Source organism: Alexandromys fortis, unplaced genomic scaffold (genome assembly GCF_014885135.2).
Source record: "Alexandromys fortis isolate MF-2015 unplaced genomic scaffold, M_Fortis_MF-2015_v1.1 scaffold_323, whole genome shotgun sequence".
Classification (NCBI taxonomy): domain Eukaryota; kingdom Metazoa; phylum Chordata; class Mammalia; order Rodentia; family Cricetidae; genus Alexandromys; species Alexandromys fortis.
In genome coordinates this window covers 784,542-790,841 of record NW_026068278.1, presented here as the reverse complement: position 1 = coordinate 790,841, position 6,300 = coordinate 784,542, and the positions used below count along the sequence as shown (strand labels likewise).

The 6,300-nt window shown below is 37.3% G+C and overlaps 1 pseudogene; it reads left to right on the top strand.

The window, feature by feature from the left end:
• The first annotated feature begins 4,466 nt into the window (after positions 1–4,466).
• On the top strand, positions 4,467–4,929 carry LOC126494706 (immunoglobulin heavy variable 3-74-like; annotated as a pseudogene).
• The last annotated feature ends 1,371 nt before the right edge of the window (positions 4,930–6,300 follow it).

The window sequence follows — 6,300 nt, the reverse complement described above, 5'->3', positions numbered from 1 at the left end:
GATTGTATTCTTTTTGATGTCATCTGTGTGCTACTTGACACTTAAATTTCTCTGACATTTAATTTATGCAATGCCATGTAATTGGGTCTTACGCCTTGTATGATGTGTAGCTGTTAAAACCATGCTCCCATTCTGCTTTTCATTTGTTTTATTAGTTCATTAATTCTATTGGTATTTTTTAGCAATCCTTGCTTTCCTTGTGGTTCTCTTTCTTTTGAGACATGGCTTCTCAGTGTAACCTTGGCTGTCCTGGAACACTCCTGCAACATGCTCTATAGATCAGGCTGATGTCGATCTCACACAGACCTGCCTACTTTGGGCTCCCAAGTGCTTGGATTAAAGACAAGCCCAGATTCCCTAGTGTTCTCTTACTCCTCCTTCGACTCTTACATTCTATTTATCACGTGTTCTACAGAGTTCCCATTTAGGATTGATTGTTGCATTGTGTCTCTTTTTGCATATTGTCTGGCAATGGATTTCTACACTATAATTATCTTATGAAGCAGGAAATAGGTCTGATTATGGCTGAGGTAACCACTGATCTATGAATATTGTAGAATGTCATTAGGAATAAATTATTGCTATGTTATATTAAAATGATACTAGTATTTGACTTTGCCGTAGGTCCCTGATCTGTCTCTTCTCTTGTTCTTGGCTATAAGAGCAGTGTCATAGATGTTCTTCATCTCATAGGGTGATCCTTAAAGGAAATAAGACATTGGTTGATTATTCCCCAGACTTTTGTGCCAGTATTATCCTAACACATACTTCATTCAGGTGTATGCTACAGTAATAGCTTGATTGTAATTTATCTTTCTACTCTGATAGCATGCATAATACTTTCCAGTTCCTGTGAATACTAATCACTAGGGGTGAAGACTCTAGGTAGGCAATGGCTCAAGTTATGTATTTTCTATGATTTGTATAAGTATTGCCTTTGTCAATATTACCTTACCTATGTGGATACCAAGTAATATATTTAGCAGTAGACTGGGTTATTTAGGTATTGCATGGGAATTGCTTGGCCAATAATCCAATTAGATAAAACCTATTCCTGGACCTGGAGGCCTCATTTGATTATGAGAGATATCCATCTACATCTTCATCTTCTCTGTTATATGTAAATCTATTTAGATTGCGTTCATATATGTATGCAATTTAGGCAGCTTCTATTTCATTGTTTTCCATATGAACCTCAATTGGCCTTCAGTTTTACTTTTCCCTCTCCATAAAACCTCTATTCTTCCGTCTTCTAACCCTCTTACACTTTGATTCTATTCCATTGTGCAACATCCCAGTCTATAACTCTGCATTCCATTTCAACTTCCTGGATAGATTTAACCTGACTTCCTAGTTCCATAATTTAAACCTAACATGTGTGGTTATGTGGAATAAAACATACTCACTTAAACCTCAAGAGCAAACATCCTCATATAATGGCATGTATACCACGTTTGTATTTTGGGGTCTGGGTTACCTCACTCAGTATGCCTTTTTCCCTCGATCCAGTTCTCTGTCTTCAAATTTCATGACTTTGAAATTTAAAAATCTGATTAATATTCTGTTGTCTTAATGAACCATATTTTCTTTATCCATCCTTCCACTGAAGGACATCTTGGCAGAAATAAATATGTTTGAGCAAGTGTCATCATCTTAGTTTGAAACGTCTTCTAGATATATGAATAAGCTGAAACTTGAGGTAGATGTCCTTTCACTCCTGAGAAACCTCTACTACGATTTTTATAATAGCAGTACAAATTTTTATTCTCACCTGTAAGTGCTCCTTACTCTACTTGACCAAATAATGAGCTGTCATTTGGTTTATTGACCTAGGACATTCTGAATTAGTATATATTTAAGTCTCAGAGTACTTTTGACTTGCTTTTCCTTCATGGTGGTGAATTTTGAATATTTCTTTTCATCCTTCTCAACCTTTTTGAGACTTCTCACTTTGAATCTATCCCATTTTATATTGACTTGCTTGTGTTCTTGATACTCTGTTTTTGTGGGTTCTTTAGATATTCAAGAAATTATCCTCATAATAAATGAAAAGTTGGTAAAAATATTTTCCATTTTGTAGCCTGATCTATGTGTGTCAGGGGACATTGTAATTAATGTGTGTGTGTGTGTGTGTGTGTGTGTGTGTGTGTGTGTATTTTACATTCTTCTACATGCATCCAAACAATTTGGCCAGCTTTATTTGTTGAAGATAATTACCTCTTATTTCTAGGTAGATTTTGGCTTCTTTTGGAAAAAAAAATCAAGTGTCTGTATGTGTTTGGAATTACGTAAGTGACTTCAATTATTTTTCATTGATCAACATGCCAGGTTTATGCCAAGATCATGCTATTTTTATTACTAGAGCTCTGTAGTATGATTTGATATCAGGGATGGTAATACCTTCAACAGTTTTTGTATTAATTAGGATTATTTTAACTTCCTGAATTCTTGTTCTTGTTGTTTTCATATGAATCTGAACATTGTCCTTTCAATTATGAATATTTGTGGTGGAATTTTGCTGAAGCTTGTATTGAATCTGTAGATTGCTATTTATAAAATGAGAATTTTAGCTGTATTAATCCTATTAATTCATTTGTGGGAGAGATCTTTCCATCTCTATTAGCTTTCTCTATTTTTTCTTCAATAGTTTTTAACATTTTTTTTATTGAAAAAAAATTTCCCTCCTCCCAGCCTCCCATTTTCCTCCCCCTCCCCCTCTCCTCTCCCCCTCCCTCACCAGTCCGAAGAGTAGTCAGGGTTCCCTGCCCTGTGGAAAGTCCAAGGTCTTCCCCCCTCCATCCAGGTCTAGAAAGGTGAACATCCAAACTGGCTAGGCTCCCACAAAGCCAGAACATGAAGTAGGATCAAAACCCCGTGTCATTGTCCTTAGCTTCTCATCAGCCCTCATTGTCTGCCATGTTCAGAGTCCGGTTTTATCCCATGCTTTTTCACAGTCCAGCTGGCCTTGGTGAGGTCCCAATAGATCATCCCCACTGTCTCAGTGGGCGGGTGCACCCCTCGTGGTCCTGACTTCCTTGCTCATGTTCTCCCTCCTTCTGCTCCTCATTGGGACTTGGGGAGTTCAGTCCAGTGCTCCAGTATGGGTCTCTGTCTCTATCTCCATCTATCGCCAGATGAAGGTTCTATGGTGATATGCAAGATATTCATCAGTATGGCTATAGGATAGGGTCATTTCAGGTTCCCTATCCTCAGGTGCCCAAGGAACTAACTGGGGACATCACGCTGGGCACCTGGGTGCCACTCTAGCTTCAAGTCTCTTGCCAACCCTAAGGTGGCTCCCTTAACTAAGATATGTGCTTCCCTGCTCCCCTATCCAACCTTCCTTTATCCCAATCATCACGTTTTCCCAAGTTCCCCCCATCCTCCCCTTCTCACTTTTCTCTCCCCATCTCCCCTTATCCCCATCCCACCCTACCCCCAAGATCCCAATTTTTTGCCTGGCAATCTTGTCTACTTCCCATAGCCAGGAGGATAACTATATGTTATTGTACAAATATTTTACTTAGTTAGAGTTACCACAAGATATTTTTGAGGCTCTTGTGAATGTACTGTTTCCTTGTCAAGTTCTATCTCAATTTCATTATCATATGTATATAGAAAGGTCACTGATCTTTGTGCATTTATATCATGTCCTGATATGTAATAATCATATTTCTTAGTTGTAGGAGTTTTCAGAGTGCATTTTAGGGTTACTTGTATATTCAATCATATCATATACAAGGATAGATACTTTGAGTTCTTCCATTCCTAATTTTGTCCACTTTATTTTTTTAGTTATATTAATGTTCTAGATACAAATTCAAGTACTATTTTTGAATTGGTATATAGAGAGTGGATAAACTTGTTCCTGATTTTGGTGGAAATGCTTATAAATTCTTTAAATTTCAGTTGACATTTGTTGAGAGCTTCCAGTGTACTGCATTTATTATGGTGAAGTATATTCCTTGTGTTCCTAGAGTCTCTCGACATTTATCATGAAGAGATATTAGATTTTGTTAAACTCATTTTTCAGTCCTACAATATGAACTCTTGGATTTTGTCTTTTAGTCTGATTGTGTTATGAATTACATTGGTAACTTTACAAATGTAAAACTTTATTTCAACTCTGGAATGAGTCTTACTTGCTCATGGTAGATGAGATTTTTCATTTATTCTTATATTAAATGTACATATTTTATTATAAATTTACATACTAAAATCCCCTTTGGCTATCATATTCCTAGAGTCTTTACTGCCAGACTTCCCCAGAACATTTACAAACATATTAGAACACACTATCTCTTAGTTCCAACAACAGAACTTATATAGCAGGAAGACATGCAAATAAGGCCCGTCTGTTCTCATGAAAACCAGATAAACCCTGACTCTGAAGCTCAGACAAAAGAATCAGTCATGAATGCCCAGGTCTTCCCATTCAGTGATCAGCACTGAATCCAAGACACATAATGGATTTGGTGCTGATTTGGATTTTCCTTGTTACATTTTTAAAAGGTAATTTATGAAGAAGAGATACGTGAGTGTGTTGGTGAACATGAACAAGATATATAAAAGATAGAGCTTCAGTGGTAATTTACTAAAAACATTTCCTGTGTTTACAGGTGTCCAGTCTGAGGTGAAGTTTGTGGAGTCTGGAGGAGGCCTGAGACTATCCTGTGCTGCCTCTGGGTCACTTTCAGTGACTACTGGATGAACTGGGTTCACCAAGCTCCAGGGAAGGGGCTGGAGTGGGTTGGGGATATTAATAAAGACAGCAGTACAACAAGCTATGCACCATCTGTGAAGGATCGATTCACCATCTCCAGAGAGAATGCCAAGAACACTCTGTACCTGCAAATGAACAGTGTGAGATCTGAGGACGCAGCCACTTATTACTGTGCTAGAGACACAGTGATGGGACTTCAGTGTTAACTCAGACATAAACCTCACTGTTAGGCCACTCAGGGCCACCAGGGGGTGGAAAAGACACAGAATACAGGTTCATCCCAGGAGTATATGCAGACATGATTAGATTAAGCACTCTTCTCAGGTGTTTGACCTGCATTTCTTTTACACTTTCTCTGGAGTTCTCTCCACATGTATGTTGTGAAGGGACCCAATGTCCTCAACACATTATATGTTCTTCTTGTGCTATTTTATCATAGAAGGCACAGTCTCCAGGAACAAAGTGTAAACTGACAACTATAAAGTACCCTACATTAGTCATTGAAATTTCATGAGAAGAAAATACATGGACATTTTGAGTTTTTTTCATATTTTAGGCAGAGGTCATGTCATGTTTTTGGATTATAGCAGCATTAATGCTTGAGGGAAAACCAAAAGGAAAATGGCACCATGATCATTAGGTAAAAAAATCCTAGCACATTTGGATGTCCTCTCTTCTCCTTAAGGATTGTGCACTCAGGTTAAAATGAGAACCAAGTGTGTTTCTAGTTCATTCGGTTATTCCATGACTTTCATCTTGGTTCATAATAGAAATTTATAAAAATAGATCCCGTCAAGAAAACTTTATGAGAAGTGAGATCTACCTACTTAGAAAATCAAAAACACAATTTGCCATTGTTATGTGAATCTATCATAGGTCACATTGGGTCTTTGAGGTAAAATCTGATCACTGGCAGAACAAGTTCATTTCTCTTAGATTCACAGTTTTCTTGACCATACTGCAAAACACTAAGGATATTTGACTTTGTTATTTTTCTATTGCTACGAAAATATAGTAAGATAAAGGCAACATAAAATGAACACATTTATTATGCTTAAAACTTCAGAATATTAGAGTGGACTGTGACTGAGTCAAGGCTTGGTGGCTGGAACAGCAGCTGAGGGTCTCAAGTTCAATCTGAAACAAGAAGCAGAAGTCTCTGAAATAGCATGAGTCTTTAGTATAATCTAACTTTTCAAAATGACACACCTTCTACAAGATAAAATCTCCTAATATTTACCAAACATTTTCTCCAAGTGAGACTTCAGTATTTTTAAACACATGAGTCTATGTGAGGCTTTCTTATTTAAACTTACATATCCAATGAAGGTACGACAGTTTGGGCCTCATGTATGAGAAATATAGAGGTTGGGAATGGAAAAGAAGGGGATTGTTCTCAGGATCAACTTTCTCAACCTTCCTAAATTCAGTTAACCTTATTTTTTATGTCTTGCTGTCCCTGAGAAGAGCTCTCTCCTTCTTTTTCAGCCTCTATATAAACCATTTTCATAGCATACAGAAAGACATTCCACATGATTTCCTTTTCTATCTAATCAAAAAGGAAGGCTTTAACTTCA